The following is a 23,324-nucleotide window of genomic DNA, read 5'->3' on the forward strand; positions in this document are numbered from 1 at the left end:
AGGTTAATCAAAATATGTTGTATTGAATATTTACTTAAACTCTATGAATAAGTCTAATGATAAAGACTGGTGAATTATACCATGTTAAATCAACTGCTTAATATTGTAAAGGATATATTATGAAATATAAATACCTTCCTATTAGTAGTCAACTTCTAAAGCTTTTGTATAGCAATTTAATAGATAACATTCATCTTTAATCCAAGTGTCATTAGCTGTACATTTCTTTAATTCATAATAAAGGGAAAACCTTCAAATGTATTCTTTTGATCCAGCACAATGAAAACATTTTACAACGCATTTGCAGTTTAGACAACCAATGACATTAACCTATCAGTTTCGTATATAAAAGTGATGTAAATAGGAGTTAAAAATTTTGAAGAAGAAAGTTTAATAAAATGGGAATAATTGTTAATATAAAATGCTCAGGTCACTGCGAATAATCTTAAAAGTAGATTGAGTCTTTCTGTATTTCTTAGTCATTCTCAAAAAATCAGTTCACTCAAAAGTGGCATATTAATAATAGGTAGATCTTTCTGGGTTGAGTTAGCCCCTGGTTTCCTATAGGTCTTAGATACTTCAACAGAGAGATTTTCCTACCAGTTACTGACTATTCTGGTTCACGGAAGAGCAGTGTGCTTCAGCTCTAGTTTCCTGGAGCATGACTTGCAAATAAAGGTTTTTTAGAGGTAATGGGCTAATAGGGACTGCAAATATGAAACATTATGCTGCCTGAAGTTGGGCTTTAAAGTAATATTGTAGTGTACTACTGGAATTCTGTTACATACAGTTATTAACAATATACTGTATGACATCAATGATAGTGGTTATAACAATGCAGATTTGGCCTACCATCCTACAACCCAGGACAGGCCACCTTTCATTCCTTGACCACAATATTGCTTTAGGCCAATGTCACACATTTGATTCTAGCACTGGAGGCAACCAGGATTACTAAAAATGATAGCAGGTCCCCAGCAAAAGAGCAATATCTCACTCATCTAGAAAGCAAGAGAACAACACATACAAATGGGTAACTAATTCCTTACTCTTATAAATAATTAAATAGATAAAGTGATGCACTCGTAATATCTATAGGATATCCTACTATTCAATGTGTTGACAGGTCACATTCTACTTGTGGATACTTTTTTACAAACTATACAAAAACTTGAACAGTGATTAGCATAATATAAATAGATAAATATAAATACAATGTGTTGAAAAGTCTGCTGTGAAAGTCTAATTGGAGACCTCCCGAAATACAAATCCAAAAGTTAGTTCACCATTTGTTCTTGTGAAATAAACAAAAATATGTGGAAAAAGGTGGTGAAAAAAATAGAGTGAAAAAATATATTAAAACAGATATATTCAATAAATATGTAGTTGGTAACAATTATAAAAGGATTACAATTGTGTGGATTCCCATACACCTTACTTGAAAAGGTGATTCCTTTGCAGGTTAGAAGATACCTCTTATCTGTGTTTAAACAAGGCTTACTGAGTCTGGGTTAATCAGCAGAGGATAGGCTTACATCCACCGGCTAGGATCATCTAATCTCCACTTCTCCTGTTCATATGCTTCCCCCCACATGAAATACAAAAGTGGGACAAGACCATTGCGCACATAACTTCTACTAAATAAAGTTAACAAAGAGCCCAATAGATCCACTCACATGATGTAAAAGATCTAGATCGCATTTCACTGATGTATGGTCAGTAGAAATCACTGCCTTTGTGTTCCTATGTGCTGCTGCTATTCAGGATCACTGCAGGCTTCACACTGACAAGATCTGACAGGCTACTTCTCCCTCACGCGTATCATCACTAGACACGTGACTTTTTCAAAGGTTTTTTTATATATTAGTTTATTTATTCATTTATTTTTTACACTACTTTGTACAACATTTTACAGTTTTATATATTCACTTTAGCGCTTGAGTACCTTAACACTTTTAATTCCTTACTCTGTTTAGCCTTGCATAGCAGTTCTGTCACTGGCATGTTGCTCCTTGGATTACTGGTGTGACTGGTCTTTATTTTACATTGAATGTAAGCGAGCTACAGTTGTAAAGTTGGTTCGTGAAGAATCAGTTATGGGCATTTTTTTCCCCTATTTGGTTCCAGCACTGCTTTTTACTACTTGTTTACATCCTGACTTTAATTTTGTTTGAATAAAGCAACACATTTTCATAATATTTTAAAATGAGGTGTTGTAAGGGATATAAACACAACTGGTACTGGCAGCAGTAAACCTTAAATGAGGCAGGGACACCTATGAACAGTCCAAGTGGATTTGCCCTGCACTTTTATTCAGCAAGGCAGCAAACACAATATCAACACAGGATGATTTGTAAGTCCATAAGTCCATACAAAAAAACATTAGCTCATCCAAGCCACCAACTAAACTCATGTCAGTTCCTGAATCCTGACTAACAAGTCCCCCCTAATGGGTTTTCCAACAAAAAAAGTAGTATTTGACAGCAGTTAGCATTTCCACCTAGCAGTAGGCTCCCACGCCAGAAAAAGCAAGAGAGAGAGAGAGATCTGAGCATCAGTCAGGAGACATATATAAGGGTCTGTGCACAGCTGAAGGTCTATCCTCTACCAAGTAAAATGTGGACCTAGGGATGGACACTTAAACCTTCCCAACATTCTACAAAACCTTTGGGCTCCAGGACCCGAAACAGTACTTAATTAAGACTGAGAAAACAAGAAGCTTTTTTTTTTCCTCTACATCAGCCATAAACCTTGGAGCCCCTCACACTGTGAGAAACCTAAGTGACATGTACACTTCGCCCACAGTCTTGCAAGCCTGTGCCTCGCAAAGTAATATTCTTATATGATCTGTTTTCATGAATTATAGAAACGTAAGAATTGGTAGAATCGCATGATGAATTCATTTGAACTTATTGTTCTGGCCTTTTCATTGTTTGCACTCTGTAGTAACTCATTTGAAGTGGTGCAGTACAATCATTTGGCATTTTTCTTGCTTTGCTGCACAGAATTTATAATTAATCCTTCTTTGCACGTTCTACCCACACAAGTCAGGCTAAGGCTGGTAGCGCAAGCTCAGTTCTCTTCTCCATCATAAACCGAGCTACATATAAGCAATAAACTGGTAAGAAGTCTTCATCCAGCTTAGTAGTAGTTATTCTGCAATGGTTTCTGTGGAAGCACACAGCCCCATTTTTAAAATAGTAAAACAGCATCACCACTTGCCCATTGTATGTGTTTACAGGGCTTGATTGCAACAGCTTTAATCCGCCTGCTAAAGAAAATCTATACTGAGAAATATTTTAGGCTGCCTATTTTCTTTCTGAAAATGCTAGTTTCCTGGCTACCATACTGTTCCTCTAGCTACAATTATTTCGGGTTCACTTACCTAGAATAATTATACAGTGCTGAGTTCAGTAAGTTCTGACATCATTCCTTCTTCATTGGTTGGTTGCTTGTTCAGGGTGAATAACTTAGCTCTTAGAAAGTACTGAAGTCAGAAGACAGTCAAGTAACTAGCATTTTTTTAAAAAGGTCATTATCAGTAGTCTACTGCACTTTCCTTACATTTTACATTTACATTTGCCCTTGTAGCCTAAAAAAATGCTATGAGTTACAGTTTCTAGGGATTAATTTTGTTAGCCACTGTTAGCAGCTATCTTTGCAGCCAACAAGCCCAACAAGCCTTTCCTGGCCACCACTAGATGGTGCTGTTTGGAGATGGGTTTCCTACATTACCCTGAATACAAAATCTTTCTCCTAATAACAGAGCCAAAAGACTATAGGCCATGCTGCTGGAAATACAACTTCTGTTCAGATAGGGTAATCTGGTATATTGGCATTTTCAAAGCTGCTGGGACATCTACAAATGTATAATTATAGAGGAGTTATACTGTAAGTCTTGTCAAATATATGTGCTCACACATTGACATATTTGCTATTTAACTACTTTCTGCCAGTGGGAGCTGGCTTTTTAAAGAGATCTTTACACCAGAGTAATTTCCTGGGCTTCCCAATCATGTAATCACTGGCTGGCTGTCACAGCGGTAAACAATGACCTGGATATGTCGAGGGCAGAGTGGTCACAATGCTCAGCACAAGCTCCCACAAGTTATTATTATTATACAGGATTTATATAGCGCCAGCAGTTTGTGCAGCGCTTTACAACACAAGTTGTATGCATTTATGTGGTAGCATGGCATTAGAGCCTCATGCACATTGGGTGTTTGCCCAGCTCTTCTAAATGCATTTCTCCTGGCAAGAGAAAAGCAGTGTCAAAAACATGCCTAAAGCCACATTTCTGCAAACGTGGTTAGGCACATTTTAGCATGTCAAGTTCTTGGGCATTTATTTATTTATTTAATTAGCCAGAATATTAATTCATTCTGTCTATTGAAATATATGAACACTTGACATGCCTAGTGCGTAGGTGCATTTATATGCTTCGATATGCATTTACACACATTTAGGCACATCACCTGAATGCATTGGTGGTGGGTTTTTTTTTTTCTCTAAATGCCAGTAAATGCCTACATGTACATGGACACAGGCTAACATTGAGAGGCATTTATAGGCAAAAAACAAAAACAAAAAAAAACGCAAGATGCCTCTAAAAGCAGCGTTTAAAATGCCCAATGTGCCTGAGGCCAAATGCCTACCACCATGCTGTCTCATATTGTATATGCACATGACTGTCAGGAAGAGGCTAATTTCAGAACTCAGTCATGACTCTGTATGTTATCACTATTTCAGTGTTGAATTCCACATTTTTTTAAATTATTTTTTTTAGCTTAGCTTTGTAAATGGTTATAAGAAATTGCTGTATTCAAAGGTCTAAAACAAGGACACTATATAAATATACTGTATATACTGTACATATATATATATATATATATATATATATATATATATATATATATATGGACTGCAAATCTTTTATATCAAGTTTTAAAGCATACAGTATACAGGGAAGAAATAGTTTATTAAGTTGAAAAAATGTAATCTGCACATTTATGTAATGTTATGCTGCGGTGCACCCTACAGGCAGTCCCCTACTTACAAACATCCGACTTACTGTACAAATGACTCCTACTTACAAACGGAAGGAGACAACAGAAAGTGTGAGGAAATCTACCCCTAGGAAGGGAAATTCACTCCTGTAGGAGTTAATATGGGAAAAAAGTGTCTCCACTGATACTTTATCCCCAGTCCACGTTTCCCTAACAACCCCAAATTTTCAAAATCCATTTGTCATTGGGACAGAAAGTGAGGTGAAATCTTCTGAACAGGAGCACAGACAGCAAAACAAATGTTACAGGGGTGATAACCCTTCCCTATGTTATCCAAAAAGCTTAAAAATAGATTTTTTGGCTGGAGCTACACTTAAAAAATGTACAATTTCCAACTTACAAACAGATTCAACTTAAGAACAAACCTACAGTCCCTATCTTGTTTGAAACCCCGGGGACTGCCTGTATATACCACATATATTCTCATACTTTGTTTGGAAAATGGTTACTTATATGCTAGTCCCCTACACTATGTTCCCACTAAAGTTCAATGGTAAGCTGTGAAACATATTGCTACAACTATAAATTAACTTTACTTTCAGGGCTCAGCTAAAAGCTATTTTATGCTTCAAAATACACTTTCAAAGCTCAGAGTGCAGCATAAATCAACTATAAAACAGCATCACAAATTTTCTGTTGGAATTACAGATATGCCTTCACTGCTCTTTGGAAGGCTTGATTACATAGAGAATAATGGGCAAGTAACTGTGCTATAGAGGTTCTCTCTTGACACAGTGCAAAATGTGTGATGACCCATATGCTTGAGAAATAAATGATGTCAAAGGGTATTTAGTCCTACTGGTGCCTTTAATACAACAACACAATGCAAGGCATTGTAGACCTCCCGTGCAATGAAAAATTACAACAGAAACTGATTGTGACTGTTCTTTTATTGCTTATTTTTGGAACATCTCAGAAAAAAATAGAGAGAAAAAAGTTAAGTCAGTACATGCTAACAAAAACTTTGGTAGGATTGATCACATCAGAACCTGAACTACAGTAAGCAACATAGTAAGATAATAGGAATTTGTAATGAAACAATAGAAAAATAGCAAGGTAATAGTTAGCTGAACTCTAGGCAGACAGATAAGCACATAAGTGATTATATACTGTATATAGGAAATGTTTTAGTTGTCAAAGGATTTGTATTTATGCCCTCCCAGCCCTGAGATTTACACAGTTCTGCCAGACAATACAGCCTTTCTGGTGACCTTATTTTTCTCTACTTATGTTAAACAACACAGCTGGGTCATTTCCCAGTCATGAGCCAGTGAGTGGACAGTAAAGAAGCAACAACAGACTAATACAAGAATCTCTCTGCTTTCTCTTCCTGTCAGCATTTCACATTTAAAATGTATTTTTTAAATAAATACATCTATTGTGTTTTCATATCTGTCTGGAGTTCTGCATTAACTAATGACAAAATAGTCACAGGATTTCTTCCTTGCTTCATTTTAACTGATCTAAATGATTACTTCTGTAGATATAAGCAAGTTGGCCATGGTTAGATATCTTTGTGAAAGATGGCCAGAGAGATATTTGGCCATTATCACAGAACCCAAACAAGTGCTAGAATCCATCACAATCCCTAAACATTACTGCCAGCTGCAGAAGAATGGAACTCCATGGAGGGTGGAGAATAAGGCTCGGTTCACACTGCCACAACCTGAAAGTCACGCAACTTACAGACTTCGGAAAGACTTGGCGCAACTTCGGAGTGACTTGGCGTGGCTTAAGCGCAACTTCAGCGCAACTTTGTAGCAACTTCAGGAAATGCCTGTGCAATATTCCTGTAATGTTGGATCCAAATCACATCAATTAACCACTTAAGGACCAGAAGAATATATCCCCTTAATGACTAGGCCATTTTTTGCGATACGGCACTGCGTCGCTTTAATTGACAATTGCTTGGTCGTGCAATGCTCTGTACCCAAACAAAATGTATGTCCTTTTTTTTCCCACAAATAGAGCTTTCTTTTGGTGGTATTTTATCACCTCTGCGGTTTTTATTTTTGCTCTATAAACAAAAAGGAGCGAAAATTTAGAAAAAAAAAAAAAAAACAATATTTTTTAATTTTTGCTATAATAAATATCCCCCAAAAAATGTAAAAAAACGAATTTCTTCCTCAGCTTAGGCCAATATGTATTCTGCTACATATTTTTGGTAAAAAAATTGCAATAAGCATATATTGATTGGTTTGCACAAAAGTTAAAGCGTCTACAAACTATGAGATAGATTTATGGCATTTTTATTATTTTTTTTACTAGTAATGGCAGTGAGCTGCGATTTTTAGCAGGACTGCAACATTGCGACGAACAGATCAGACACTTTTAACACCTTTTTGGGACCATTGACATTTATACAGCGATCAGAGCTAAAAATAGCCACTAATTACTGTATAAATGTCACTGGCAGTGGAGGTGTTAACACTAGGGGGGGCGATCAAGGGGTTAAATGTGTTCCCTGAGAGGTGTTGTTAACTGTATGGGGGTTGGGCTAACTGAAGGAGGATAGAGATCACTGTTCCTAATCACTAGGAACAGATGATCTGTCTCGCCTCCCCTGACAGAATGGGGATCTGTTTGTTTACACTGACAGATCTCCATTCTGCCTATCTCTGGAGCGATCGCGGGTGGACGGCGGACACCGAGTCTGCCAGACCCGCTGGTTGGCTCCCCCACTCGCGAATGGGAGGGCGTGTGTCCACAAATCACCGTGTATGCGCCCGACTTACAATGGTGGTGATTCGCGCAGGGGAGCCAATTTGCCACAGTTTAACTGTGGCAGGCGGTCCTTAACTGGTTAAGATGAGGATCCAACTTGGAGACGACTTACATAAAGTCTAGGGGCACAAGCTGGAAGTTGCCTTGAAGTAGTACAGGAACCTTTTCTAAAGTCGAGGACGACTTCAGTAGTGCTAATTAAGACCGCTCTCATTGACTAAAATTATATTTTACATGTCACACAACTTGGGGTCTCACAATTCGAATTCCAAGTCACGGCGGTGTGAACCGAGCCTTAGGGCCCTTTCAAATTACCAACATTTTGGAAAATCTCACCTTGCAATAAGAAAGTTTACTGACTTCTAAATGTGCTCTTCATCACAAGGTGGATTAAAGAAAACAATGTGATAACTGCAAAACAGTGCTTAAAATTGAGAGCATAAATTACAAATTATTCAACTCTTTCTAGAGCTAAGTTAAATAGGCAATAGTTATGGCAGACTTCCAGTTTTAAATTAAAGCATATCTTTTACTTCTCCCTTTCAGATCTTCCTTGTTTTACCATTAATTGAATCTGACATTTTACCAGCCACTTGATAATGAATCTGAGATCAAATATTGTACATTGAAATATAATGGCGTTTTATGAGCACAACTGTCTCTGAATTTGTGGTCTTCGGTTCACATAGGGAATGAGGTCTGTGCTTTTGTTTATAAAATAGCTTATGAGATGAGGGAATCTCTCCATGCTAGTACACAAAAGAAACAAAGACAGATTGAAGTCTTTCATTTAACCTGGATATTCCATTTAGAAGTGAAGAAAACAAAAAAACATTTTAGAGAAGAGAATTTTTGCAGTTGGTATGTGTACAGCCACACTTTTAAATAGTTGTGTTCTGCACGTTCTAAAATGTATTTACAATAAGGTGAATGAAGCTTAGCCAGTTCTACTCATACAGTTTTATTTTATAAACTTATTTTCTTAAATAAAATTGGGCAAGGGAAATATGTCTCTAAATTTTATATCAAATAAGGTGGACACTGTTCATCAAACCATAAATAAAACATGCCAGCTACCAGACAATGTTTTTAAAAATGTCTTATCGTAGCTTATATTGACACATATTTCAATATCTTCCTTTGTAAAGTTGGTAAATACTAGAACCCAAAAATATGTGGGACTAATCGGAACCCATGGCCAGGATAAACATCACTGTGGTTAGCTAAATTGTGGATTTGTTTTTAAGATTACTTTTTAATATTTGTAATATCTTTAATAAATGTGTTATATTTTTATATACGGTATGAGTCTGTGTCTATTACACCCAAGTAGGTACATTTAAAGTCCCACAAATTTTTGGGTTCTAGTATTTATTGGGGATGGTACCTCCTGAGGGTAAATATTCCATCAAACTCTATCCCCACACAAAAAACTTGGACTTTGTAAAGTTGGGTATACACCAAGGATGTGGTTGGATGGGCCTGTTTTTGCCTAACATACAGTATAACTGAGTGATGTCCTATAAGCATTCATGTGTTGTGAGGACCTGAGAAATGACGATCTGCTCTTACAGTATCTCACAAAAGTGAGTACATCTCTCACATTTTTGTAAATATTTTATTATATCTTTTCATATAAATGACACTTTTCTACAATGTAAAGTAGTGAATGTACACCTTGTATAACAGTGTAAATTTGCTTTCCCTTTAAAATAACTCAACACACAGTCATGAATGTCTAAACCGCTGGCAACAAAAGTGAGAACACCCCTAAGTGAAGATGTCCAAATTGGGTCCAAAGTGTCAATATTTTGTGTGGTCACCATTATTTTCCAGCACTGCCTTAACCCTCTTTTGTATGGAGTTCACCAGAGCTTCACAGGTTGCCACTGGAGTCCTCTTCCACCCCTCCATGACGACATCAACCTTTCGTTTGAGGATGTCCCACAGATGCTCAATAGGGATTAGGTCTGGAGACATGCTTGGACAGTTCATCACTTTTACCCTCAGCTTCTTTAGCAAGGCAGTGGTCATCTTGGAGGTGTGTTTGGGGTCCTTATTATGTTGGAATACTGCCCTGCGACCCAGTCCCTGAGGGGAGGGCATCATGCTCTGCTTCAGTATGTCACAGTACATGTTGGCATTCATGGTTCCCTCAACGATCTGTAGCTCCCCAGTGCTGGCAGCACTCATGCAGCCCCAGACCATGACACTCCCACCACCATGGTTGACTGTAGGCAAGACATACCTGGTTGCCGCCACACACGCTTGACATCATCTGAACTAAATAAGTTTATCTTGATCTCATCAGACCACAAGACATGGTTCCAGTAATCCATGTCCTTAGTCTGCTTGTCTTCAGCAAACTGTTTGCAGGCTTTCTTGTGCATCATCTTTAGAAGAGGCTTCCTTCTGGGATGACAGCCATTCAGACCAATTTGATGCAGTTTGCGGCGTATGGTCTGAGCACTGACAGGCTGACCCCCCACCCCTTCAACCTCTGCATAAATGCTGGCAGCACTCATACGTCCATTTCCCAAAGACAGCCTTTGGATTTGACGCTGAGCACGTGCACTCAACCCTTTTGGTCGACCATGACGAGGCCTGTTCTGAGTGGAATCTGTCCTGTCAAACTGCTGTGTGGTCTTGGCCACCGTACTTCAGCTCAGTTTCAAGGTCTTGGCAATCTTCTTATAGCCTAGGCCATCTTTATGTAGAGCAACAATTCTTTTTTTTGAATCCTCAGAGAGTTCTTTACCATGAGGTGCCATGTTGAACTTCCAGTGACCAGTATGAGATAGTGAGAGCGATAACACCAAATTTAATGCACCTCCTCCCCATTCACACCTGAGACCTTGTAACACTAACGAGACACATGAAACCGGGGAGGGAAAATGGCTAATTGGGCCCATTTTGGACATTTTCACTTAGGGGGGTACTCACTTTTGTTGCCAGCGGTTTAGACATTAATGGCTATGTGTTGAGTTATTTTGAGGGGGCAGCAAATTTACACTGTTATACAAGCTGTACACTCAATACTTTACATTGTAGCAAAGTGTAATTTCTTCAGCGTTGTCACATGAAAAGATATAATAAGATATTTACAAAAATGTGAGGGGTGTACTAACTTTTGTGAGATACTGTATATGTACACAGGCAAGAAGAAGAGAATTGTATTGTGCATGGACATGTTCAAATAAATATTATTAAATATTCATTAGTAAGCATATATAATGTAGTGGAAGTGCAACTTTTTCTTGCATTATTGTTTACTATTTACCATTACTGGATATTAGTGTAATATGCATTCTGTTGTTTTACAAGGGATAGTGTAAGCCTTCAATTTAATTTTGTCTAAAATCCATATATGTTTTACACATAGATAGTATTAGACGGCAGAGACCTGATGCACATGGCCGGCGGTCATGAGTGCGTGCACGAGCGCCAGCCCGGGGGTTTGTGTGTGTAAGCGCACAAATCCATGTGCTGTCAGAGGAGAGGAGACATGTTGTTTGTTCCTAGTAAGCAGCAACAGCGATATGCCTCCTCTCCTACTCAGTCCGATCCCCATACAGTTAGAACACACTGAGGGAACACACCCACCGACCCATGATCTTGACCCACCAGGGTACCCCCACAAAATAACAGTTTCCTGGCCAGCTTTTGTTTGTTAATAAACCAGTTAGGCATCCTGGGTGATGTCAATGACAAAATATGGTCATGGCCAAACTTGGTCAAATGACACCAAGCTTCCTTCGCTGGTTTGTTTACAAACAGCATCCAGCCAGGATGTGCGATTTTGCAGCAGTGATAGTACCACCACAAAATGATAGATCCTTGGATGGCTGCTGTTTGTAACTGATCCAGCTGGGTATTCTAAAGGATAAAGGAGGTTATGCTCGTGCAGTGGTAGCTCTAATGGCAGTGTAACAGTAGTGTTGCTGCCACTAAATGAAAGATTCTAAGCAAGTTGGTTTACAAACAGCAGCCAGAGATGCGTGCAGGTGACCTAGGCAAACATGGCCATATTGTTCAGCTGTTTTCCAAACTGTGGCAAACTCAGGCTGGATTCATCCCTATAGTGCACAAACCTTAAGGAGCCACTTGTATCAGGGTCATATTTAGAGATGCTGCAAGCAAAGTTCAATGTGCCAGAACACTGAAAAATGAATGCTATGCCTTACTCTAACTGGGAAGGAGACAGGTACATGATGTGAACCATCTGATCAGGTAGGACATACCAGGCCCCATGATTTGTAATGGTGGCCCTGATTTGGCTCAGTGGTGCCTTTTTGGAACCAGTTCTCCATACAACTATGTGGGCATTAGTTATGCATACCAGATACCCCATTTTGATGCCTATGTGTATAAACCCTCACTGTAACTTACTAATAGGAAAGAGTTAACAAAATCTATTTACTGTGATACAGGTCAGTGTTGATCTTATTGCTTACCTAATGAGTAACAAATGGAGATTAAGAAGGTTTAGGGGAAGTTTAGACTTTTAAATAGGCACTCTCTATGCATGGGAAAGACACCATCTTAACGTACATAATGTCATTACATTTTGTAATGTACAGCATATACAATCTTGTGTCTATGTATAGTATATGTACATGGGGCAACCATATTTGTATATCATGTGCAGACTTTACATCCTGCTTATCAGTACTACAAAGTTGTGCCTTGCTATTTCTCTTATATAAGACATAGGTGTTGACTTACTAAAACTGGAGAGTAAAAAATGCATAGAAATCAGCTTCCATTTTTTTTTTCAAAGCTTAACTGAACAAGCTGAAGTTAGAAGCAAATTGGCTATCATGCACAGCTGCACCAGATTTTGTATTCCCCGGGTTTAGTAATGCAGCCCCATAGTCTGTTAGACAGGGTATATCTAATTAAATACAATGAAATATCCTCCATTCTCTAATGACGTAGAATACTTGTGGTTTCCAGAGACCATGTGATCTACACTGCTTTGGCTTCCGTTTACAATAAAGTTTGGGAGCAACAGGTTTTTTTTACAGGAGAGAGTTACTAGATTTTACTCAAAATAATAATGTGATTTGGGAAAGCTGACATGCTCCCCACTGATTCATATGAAGTATGAATTTGAAAATTAGGCCCACTTTACCAAAATAGCCTGCTTCCACTTTGCAAACATATTTATGAATACTGATCTACAACTATTTCTTGCTGGGCATTTGTATAAAAGGACTATGTATACTGAAAAATAAAACATTAACAAATAATAAAATTTTTTAGGCTTTCACAGATAAGACAATCAGAAATAATATAATAGTGAAAAAAATGTAGCTACCCAGAACATCATATTTCCACATTTGAGTAAAATTGATATTGAGTGGAAATGTGTCACTATGTTGAGATTTTCTTGTTTATAGCTCCTTGGAGTGTTCTGCTTCTCGGGGGAATACAATACTAAATTTGGTTGTCGACACGTATTTAAGGCTGTAAACTGAGGTTGTAGTAAAAGAATGTAGAAATACATTTGTGGAACTGTATTGATTATCACGTAGGTAAGAAACATACGTACTGAAAAAAATAAATAAGAAAAAAAAAATGTCAAATAGTTGTCAATTAGGTTTTTTTTTTACAGCTAAACTCCAGGATTGCAAAAAATGACCTTTGTAGTCAGGTCCCCCTGCACTGAAAGGATTAAATACTTAATATTTCTAAGAGTACTGAATAAGGCATTTTATTTACTGTATTCCCTTTTCTGGCTAGCTTTAGCGCTGTCATCTTCTCTTTAAAAAAAAAAGCATCCAAGAGGTGTGGAGACTTTTATGTGAGTTGATACAAAGTAGTGAGAGGACAAAAAACAAAAACATTCAGAGAGCTCACTGGTTTAGTTTAGGCTGATCACAACAGTATCTAGCAGGTTACCAGAAAAAACATGCACCAATGGAAGGAGCACCAGACCAAATGATAAAACTAACTTATTAGCTAAATTTTGAGTCCAGTCAAGGGCCTAATTTTAATTGAAGCCCTGATGAAGGGAGAATTTCTTCTGGCCACTGAAACACATTTTTTTTTTGTGTGTACACCGATAAATTAACTTGGACTCTTGTATCATTTGGTGCTCCTTCCACTGGTGCAGGATTTTTATTTCTAGTCTTCTTTTCTATGGCACTCTGGCAGCTCTGTGAGAGGTCCCTTGGCACCACCATGTACAATTCAGGGCTATCAAACCTAAGTTGTACATGGAGGAGGAGAGCATGTGATAGCAGCTGAGAGTATCTTAAAGAGGCAACATTGTGGGGCTGGTAGCATGCTTGGAGACAGCCTGATGGAATAAGGTAAGTATCATTCCTTATTCATTTACCCCTAGACTTAATGAGCAGTTAACCCTTGCAGTGTGGGGACCCCAACTGCAAGGAGTTTTTTTCCATTGCACAGTTCAGCTTTAATATATGCCACATAATATAAATGTATGTTTATGTGTTAACTAAATTACCTGTGGATAAAGAATTCCATATATGGAGGCTTTATATTAATTTTTTTTATACATTTGTTTGGTATTTTATGTTTTTATTGTTGAAGTAGATGGCCTTTTTTTTCAACCTAACTAACTATGTAACATTAATTATGTAGAAAACATGGTAACATGATAGATAGAGAAACTAAAGAGTGGATTTATCAGGAAATATTGAGGGGTCTTCATATTAAACATTTTCAGAGTCCCGTACAGTAAAAATAGCAAAATAAGGGGTATTTGTAAATTAGGGGTGTATGCCCTGGAATGAGTGTTATATAAAGGATTTTACATTACAATGTGAAGTTTCCAAAATACATTCAGGATGGGAACTTTAATGCTCTAACTTTTTATGTTCACTAAATAAAGGACATGCATGAAGAGAATAATACAGCAGATGCAATGGAAAACAAGACTCAAAAGACAGATATAGTATTATCTAATACAAAATAGAATAAGAACACACAGTTGGTAAATTAAAGGGTAGAAGCAACCATGCTTAAATTCTCTGGCCACATGGACCCTGCTCTATACTTTGCCCCTTTCGTTACACCCTAGAGTGCCTTGTTTCTGCCTTTCCTAATGGTATACTATGATCTCTGTTGCTCTCCACTGACTACATTCCTTCTGAAGTAAGCTAACTTCATAATAATGGTAGTGAGCACATTTCAGGCTGCAATAACAACCTAAAATCCTTTTCCTACAGATGGTTTAAAAAGAATATATTTCTCTTTACATGTGTGTGTTTTTTTTCAATAAAATACATTTCTTTCTATCTTGTAAGCAGATACCAGAATCCGCAAAGCAAGGAATAAGCCTGACTCGACTGACTTTCTCTTTGATTCCAGTGGCACCCCTGCAGTGCAGAGACAGGCTGAATGTTGAAGAAACATCGAATATGCAAACTTTTGATACATTTTTTAAAAAGACTGCACCCATAGCAAGGTTTAAGGGAATACGAACATGAAAGCAAGAGCTGTACAAATTAGATGCCCTTCCTGAAAACTACATTTTAAGTAGCAATTTCTGTAGCCATTCAAGCCCCCCAGTTTACCCCAAATTGACAGCAATTTTTTCTTCCTTTAATCATTGACAAAAAAATTATTTAGTCTTCAGAGATATTACTAACTGGGTTCACTGAGCCCTTCACTTCCAAATCTTTCAATTCAGTTTGGATTGGCGCAATTTTCACTCCATCGCTTTAAAAAAAAAAAAAAAAAAAAAGGTTGTAAAAATAACCTATTCATTTTTAAAAAGCACTGGAAAGTCCTTTACCACAACTAAAACTTAAGGAAGCCTAAGAAAAAATGAACAAAAATGATAAAAAAAAATGTAAGCCTTTTACTTCAGCTGTAGAACCAATTTTGCTCTTGTTTGTGTAGAAAATCTACTACTGTAGTGCACACAAGTGCCCTGAGTCATCAGGACACTGAGAGGCTATACAAAAAGTTTTTGTATCATCTTCTGAGTTTTGAGAGGGCTGTTATACATAAATAAAGTAAATTAACACCTTAAAACAGAATTAGATGCAACGGGATTGATTTACTAAAGGCAAATAGGCTGTTAATTTTGCAAAGGAATTTTCCCTTAGCTTAGTGAATGAGGTGAAACTCTAATGCCTTTTATCATCCAATCATGTGCAAGCAAAAATATTGTTTTTTTATGTTTCTTGCGTGTGATTGGGTATTCTTTCACTAAGCTAAGGAAACATTCCTTTGCAAATTTAGCAGCCTATTTGGCTTTACTGAATAGCACTGTATAGCACTGCCTCTAATGAAAATTTACATATAACAAGTTAAAGTGGTGGTAAGCCCTCCTCAATAAATTTTCCCCATTTAAATCATTAATAAGCACTGTACAAATTGCTCTGCATGGATCGATTCTCACTTGCTCCGTTTGCTTGTAATCTGTCCTGTTCATTTTTATGACGTCACTGGCACATGTGCATATTCTCCCTGATTTACAGCACGCTTGTTGTGTCATCAGTCCATTCATTAACTGCTTCCTGACCGCCTCACGCAGAAGGGCACGTACAGGCAGATTAACATACCTGTACGTTGCCCTTCAAGAGGCGGCTTGCGCAAGTGCCCGCAGGGAGCTCCGTGACCGCGGGTCCCACGGACCTGATGTTCCCAAAAATGTGTCAAAATTGTCCGATGTGTCTGCAATAATGTCGCAGTCACAATAAAAATTGCTGATCGCCGCCATTACTAGTAAAAAAAAATTATCAATAAAAATGCCATAAAACTATCCCCTATTTTGTAGACGCTATAACTTTAGCACAAACCAATCAATAAAAGCTTATTGAGATTTTTTTTTTACCAAAAATATGTAGAAGAATAGGTATCAGCCTAAACTGAGAAAAAAAAATGTTTTTTTAAATATTTTTTGGGGATATTTATTATAGCAAAAAGTAAAAAATAATGCGTTTTTTTTTCAAAATTGTCGCTATTTTTGTTTATAGCGCAAAAAATAAAAACCACAGAGGTGATCAAATACCACCAAAATAAAGCTCTATTTGTGGGAAAAAAGGACCTCAATTTTGTTTGGGAGCCGCGCTGCACGACCGCGCAGTTGACAGTTAAAGCGACGCAGTGCCGAATCGCAAAAAGTGCTCTGCTCAGGAAGGTGGTAAATTCTTCTGGGGCTGAAGTGGTAATATGCATCTCTTCTCTGCGGCACTGTTCCGAGATCCCGCAAGATTACAGTGCCATTCAGTTCCTGAAGCACCCCATGTGACTTGCAATGTCACAGAGAGTGTAAACATCGGCACATTACACAGCACCCCAGAGCATGGAGATCAGTTGCATTATGTATCAAAATGCATTTTACATTGTTAAAAAAAACCTACACAGTTAACACAGTTAATATGTGCTGAAATGTTTGCCTGCCTGTCTGTGCCTCGATATGCAGAACATGAAAAAAGAGGAGAAGTTGAGACTTTGCATGAAGCATACGGATTTGAAAGCAAAAATTAGCTAATGAGTACGATAATGTTAAATTTATTAAATATTACATGGTAAAATACTTCAAAAACAGTGATTCAGATTGTATCATCCATCATGACATACATTAACATATTACACATAGAAGGTAATGTTCAAGTAAATTCGGTAAAACAATATATACAGGATATATTCAGAATTGCATGATTGTTGGGTTTATGGCATCTGAAGCTCAACACATTTCGTGGCTATCTTGCTACTCATCAGGAGCTGATATAAATTGGATGTCTATAAAACGAAAGTATTATACCAAACAGTGAGTCAAGGCTTGTATATAAAAAGTAAACGTAAAAGGAATATGCTTGAATCAACCACCCATATTTACAGGTAAAGTGATAGGAAAGGTGTGACAGTGGTTGCGTAGGCAGCTGGGGACAGGATCTGGCACGGGAGCTGAGGTGGCACAACATGCGGCAAAGCAGGGAAGCAAGAACCATGAACAGTGAAGGAATCGATGGTCAGTGAAAAAAAAAATGAAAAAAATGTGTAGTAGCAATGTGACAGGAATCTGTGATAGTGAGACTGTGTTGGAAGCAATGAGGATGCTCCAACGTAGTAAACACTACCATTTAAAAGGTGAAAGAAAAAAAGAAGAGAGAAAAAGAAAAAAAGAAAGAAAAAGGAAAAGAAAAAGGAGAAAAGAAAAGAAAAAAAGAAGAAAAGAAAGGAAAGTGAAAAGTCCCAACTTCTCCTCTTTTTTTGTTTTGATAGGGATGGAGGCAATTGTGACGTAACTGTCCTAGGCCTCATATAAAGTCCCAACCCTTTTTCCTTGTTCATACAACCAGGGATGGAAGCATGCGGTTTTGTTATAGCATTTAGCTGACACAGATAATTATGTGTCAAGCTTCGTTCCTTTCCTCTGGTCCCTGCAATACTGCGGGATAAGATTCAGGATAGGTTTCTAGAGCATTTCTGACACAATACCCCAGTGTCAGAATTGGTTTCTTTTCCTACCATACTGTAGGTTAAGATTGGGAAATGTCTCTTGTCCTGATATTGTCCATGCAATTTTTGATCTATTTTTACAGTCCCATTGTTTTCCATGGGTTCGGTGTCATGTGGGGGGCTTGAACTTTGTGGGTTTGGTGGTGCTAGATGGGGATTTGTCTGGCTCAGGGATCTGCGATGCATATGGGGAGTCCTCCCCTTCCCCCTCTGGGGGATAGTGCATCGACACCACGCATGCGGCGCTACACATCTGACATCGACTGCTGTAGGCGTCATCACGTGGGCACTGTGAATCCATAGGCCTCTTGACACGAGGGAGAGTAGTTTGGCGCCACTCGCCGGCCACCCGTTGTCTGGGAGGTGGCGCCTCCTCCTCCTATATAGTCGCCAGCGTGATGTTGGCGGCCATATGCGGCTGCGGCGAGGCAAACATTTTCCGTAGCACAGATATCAACACACGTACACAGGGGTTGCTGAATTGGGAATACCATGCATCAAGTGGAGTGCACGCTCTATTCAATACATCCAGGTAACATATTCAGCACACATCATCATTTTTTCTCCTTTTTTCCCTTTTCACATTCTTTTGGCTCACAGCTTTCAATGATAGTATTTACTCTGTTGGAGCATCTTTATTGTTTGTAACACAACTCCACTATCACACATTCAAGTCTTCTTATCTCTAAACGATAGCATTCACTATGTTGGAGCATTTTCTTTGCTTTCAACACGTTTTCACTGTCACACATTCCTTTTCCTTTCTTTTCTTCTTTTTCTCTTTTTTTTCTTTTTTTCTTTTCTTTTCTCCTTTTTTCTTTTCCTTTTTCTTTCTTTTTTCTTTCTCTCTCTTCTTTTTTCATTCACCTTTTAAACGTTAGTGTTTACTACGTGGGAGCATCCTCATTGCATCCAACACAGTCTCACTATCACAGATTCCTGTCACATTGCTACTACACATTTGTTTAATTTTTTTTTCACTGACCATCTATTGCTTCACTGTTCTAACTCAGTGCTTATCACTCCCTCAACATTAAAATTTTTTTAACAAGATAGTTACCACCGCTCAAGGCTATTCGGGTTCAAATCTCCTGAGCTATGAGTAAGCGCTCTGTAAGAGCGTGAAACGCGTTAGAAGTTATGCTGTATTATTCCAACAGTGCTATGTACTGATTTTATGCTACGTTATTGAATAAAGAAGATTTTATTTTACCTGCCTATTCCGGAGTGCGGCTGTCCAGATTTTTCTCCTGCACGCATTAACATTTTTTTGTTTTTTTGCTTTTGTTCTGGTTTTTGTTTTTCACGCCTAGCCCCAGATGGTACAAGAGTCTCTGTACACGTGTTACCATCAACCTTATAGTGAGGCTCATCCACTTAGTTCACATTCATGGTTCTTGCTTCCCTGCTTTGCCGCATGTTGCAACCACTGTCACGCCCTTCCCATCACTTTACCTGTAAGTATGGGGGGTGATTCAAGCATATTCCTTTTACCTTTACTTTTTATATAGAAGCCTGACTCACTGTTTGGTATAATACTTTCGTTTTATAGACATCCAATTTATATCAGCTCCTGATGAGTGGCAAGATAGCCACGAAACGTGTCAAGCTTCAGAAGCCATAAACCCAACAATCATGCAGTTCTGTAATATATCCTGTATATATTGTTTTACCCAATTTACATGAACATTGCCTTCTATGTGTAATATATTAATGTATGTCATTATGTATGATACAATATGAATCACTGCTTTTGATGCATTTTACCATGTAATATTTAATAAATTTAACATTATCAGACTCATTAGCTAATTTTTGCTTTCAAATCTGCATGCTTCATGCAAAGTGTGACGTAACTGTCCTAGGCCTCATATAAAGTCCCAACCCTTTTTCTTTGATATGCAGGACATGGTTGTTATAGCAATCGCAAATGAAAACAAGGCTTGGCTACACAACTGAGCATGGGTGAGATAACACAAGAGACATACAGAAAGGACAAAAGTAAACTGCACTGCAGACTCGGAAGACAGTAGCTGAGATGGTGCTGGTTGCATCCAGGAAGCAAGAATTTAAAATCAACTGGGAAAGTAGTAAGAAACATCTGAAGGTTGGAAAGAGTAATGCAGAATGTTATAGAAAGCTTTATCAGACTGGATTTGTTAAGAAGGAGCATTTGAGGTGCTGAGTTTACTTCCTCTTTAACACAAATGTGCCAATATGTCTCGTGGCACATAAAAAAGACCACAATAACAGAAAAATTCCTAATGGAGTATAACAATAAATTTAGCTCTAAACTTAAAGTCTGTCTTGAAAGTGTAATCCGACATCTAGTTCCTCTAGACTTGGATTAAAGGGTTTGAATGATCTCTTATAACTTTAAGTTTTTTTTCTTTTCAGTGAGTGTTTTTCCATATGGTATGAAGGAGCTGTAGAATTAGAAGTTTTTAATTTTTGTTTTAAAACTCTGTAATGCATGCTGGAAAAAATTCTTAAGCAATAAGCAATGTTAAAAAAAACACAAGGAGACAGGTTTATGAAACGCTCTGTCCCACTGCTTGTTCTCTCACTTTTTTCTGTAAAACCTGTCCCAGCAGGTTCAAAAGAAGAAAGGGAACAACTCACTATATTAAACTCTTCAAATCAATTTTTTCATCAGTCCAACAATCTGATCAGTCCACCTGAGATACAAACACCCTAATGTGTTTAACTTGGCAAGGAGTTTAATCATAGGATCCAGACAAAAGACTGTTCCCTTGTCATCAGTGAGAGCAGGGGAATCAGAGTTGTCAGTGGAGCATTTATCTTTTGTCCCAATAGCTATCTTTTGCCTCATTGATGAGTCTGTATCAACTTTTACTACCTGCTTTAACCTCCTCAAAAGAACTAAACTGCAAGTTTAATTACATGGCTACCTACTTTTCTCTTTGACAGCATGTCTGACCAGACTCTTAAATTTATAGTTCTCCTTATGCTTAATGAGATATATGCCTTAAAATATACAGGTGATTAATTTAAAAGCTCACAAGTTGCACTTTGCACCGTCTCAGTGAACAAACTTGAATTCATATTATTAATCAACATTTTGGCTTTTATCAGGACCAACGGTTTTGTCAAACTATTCAAACCCACACAAATACATAAACACATGTCTGGCTGTAGTACAAGGGACATTAGTGGCACTTTTTTAAAATTGCAAAAAAGGTTAGCGTATCAGCCAAGTCATCAATCAATGAATCACTCTAGGTATCTGCCAAAAAGAATGCAAGAGAGTTTCCAACTGCAACTCACTCCTCCCTGGCCTTTCTTTACATAAGCTATCCCCTCTTCAGTCTATCATAAATGCTGCTGCCAGGCTCATCCACTTTAGCAACCATTCAGTGTCCACGTCAGAGGATGGTCCACAAATGAACTGGCACAACTGCCAACACTCAAAAGGGCTGCAGACGATGTTTGCAGGTATTCGGGTGTGTGCCCGTTAGAATGCCGTGAATGGCTGTGAACACTGATGTGGAATAGCGCACGCGTGTGTGCCATGGCACATGCAATGCATGACAAATCCTGATGCCCAGTGGCCTATTTAAAGTCAGCAGTCTGATCCACAGGTTGCTGGATGATTGTCAGCCGCCGCCCCCCATGTGTTCCTGCTTATGCTGTTATTGGATTCCCTGCTACTGACCTGGCTTGCTATTGACCTGTCTTATCTCCATACCTGACTCTAACCTTTGGCTTGTTCTACTGACTCTGTTTCGCCTGATTTCTCGTGTATGACCCTGGCCTGCTCTCCTAACTCGGCTGCTGCCTGATCTCCTGTGCATGACCCTGGCTTGTTCCTGATTGCGCTACTTGCTCCTGCTCCTGGCAGAACTCCAGTGCATGAATCCTGGCCTGGCTCCTGAACCTGCTCCTGGCTCTCCCTACTGCCAAATATTGCCTGGTACTTCTGAAGGACTCGTGCCCTGTAGTGTATCCTGCTCGTCCAGCCATCATCCAGTGAACATCTCTTCAGCACTTCAGCCTATCACAGCTGGCAACCCATGCTTCTTTGGGTGCAGCATCTCCTGTTACCATTCAGCCACAAGGGAAGCCCCCTCAGCACTCTGGCCCCCAATGAGGTACGTCTGATACTTCTTTTTTGGCGATCCCTCTATTCAATCTTGTCTTAATATAAATCCCATACTGTATAATAATTATAGTTGGCTATCTCTCTATCTATCTATCTATCTATCTATCTATCTATCTATCTATCTATCTATCTATCTATCTATCTATCTATCTATCTATCTATCTATCTATCTATCTATCTATCTATCTATCTATCTATCTATTCCTCCATAAAATGCATGTCTATCTATCTATTTCTCCATAACATACTTGTCTATCTATCTATCTATCTATCTATCTATCTATCTATCTATCTATCTATCTATCTATCTATCTATCTATCTATCTATCTATCTATCTATCTATCTATCTATCTATCTATCTATCTATCTATCTATTAGACCAGCTGCACATAAAAAGTAACAGTGTGAGAAATATATTAGAAATACTGCTATTTTGCTCAGTTTCCTCCAGATAATGGTTATTTCTAGCAAACCAAAATGTTCTCTATGTGCCCTCTATTAACACTTGCCGTATCTGAGGGGCAGGTCACCTATGAAAGGAGAATTTCTCCCCTGAGGCTATGTATGTTTAAAAAAATTGAACAGATTCTTAATGAGCTCATGAATAGAATAGACTTATGTTCACTTTATACAGAATATTAATTAGCTCATTATTTCAACCACTTAAAAATAATAATAAATTATGCATTTTCTTCACAAACCAATGCAAAATATAGCAGCATAGATAAGAATGCTGTAATGCATATAGTTGTATTTGATTCTAAATAAAGCGTAGCAAACAAAAAGACTAAGGAGACAAGCTGCGAGAGAGTGACACATGCATTTTGCGCTTGTGTTAGAGAATGAAGACACCCAATGCAGCAGGGAAATCTCACCATTGGAGTGTAAAAGAAATAGGAGGTAGGTGAATTGGCTCCTGTCTAAATTGGCCCTAGCATGTGTGTGTATTCATGTAAGATAGGAA

General features: G+C 38.1%; 1 protein-coding gene across 2 annotated transcripts in view; it reads right to left on the reverse strand.

The window, feature by feature from the left end:
* The window catches only part of CADM2 (cell adhesion molecule 2), a 729,321-nt gene that overhangs the window by 317,816 nt on the left and 388,181 nt on the right, over positions 1 to 23,324 (reverse strand). The gene's annotated exons all lie outside the window — the stretch shown is intronic.

The sequence above is a fragment of the Aquarana catesbeiana genome, linkage group LG02, assembly GCF_042186555.1.
Source record: "Aquarana catesbeiana isolate 2022-GZ linkage group LG02, ASM4218655v1, whole genome shotgun sequence".
NCBI lineage: Eukaryota > Metazoa > Chordata > Amphibia > Anura > Ranidae > Aquarana > Aquarana catesbeiana.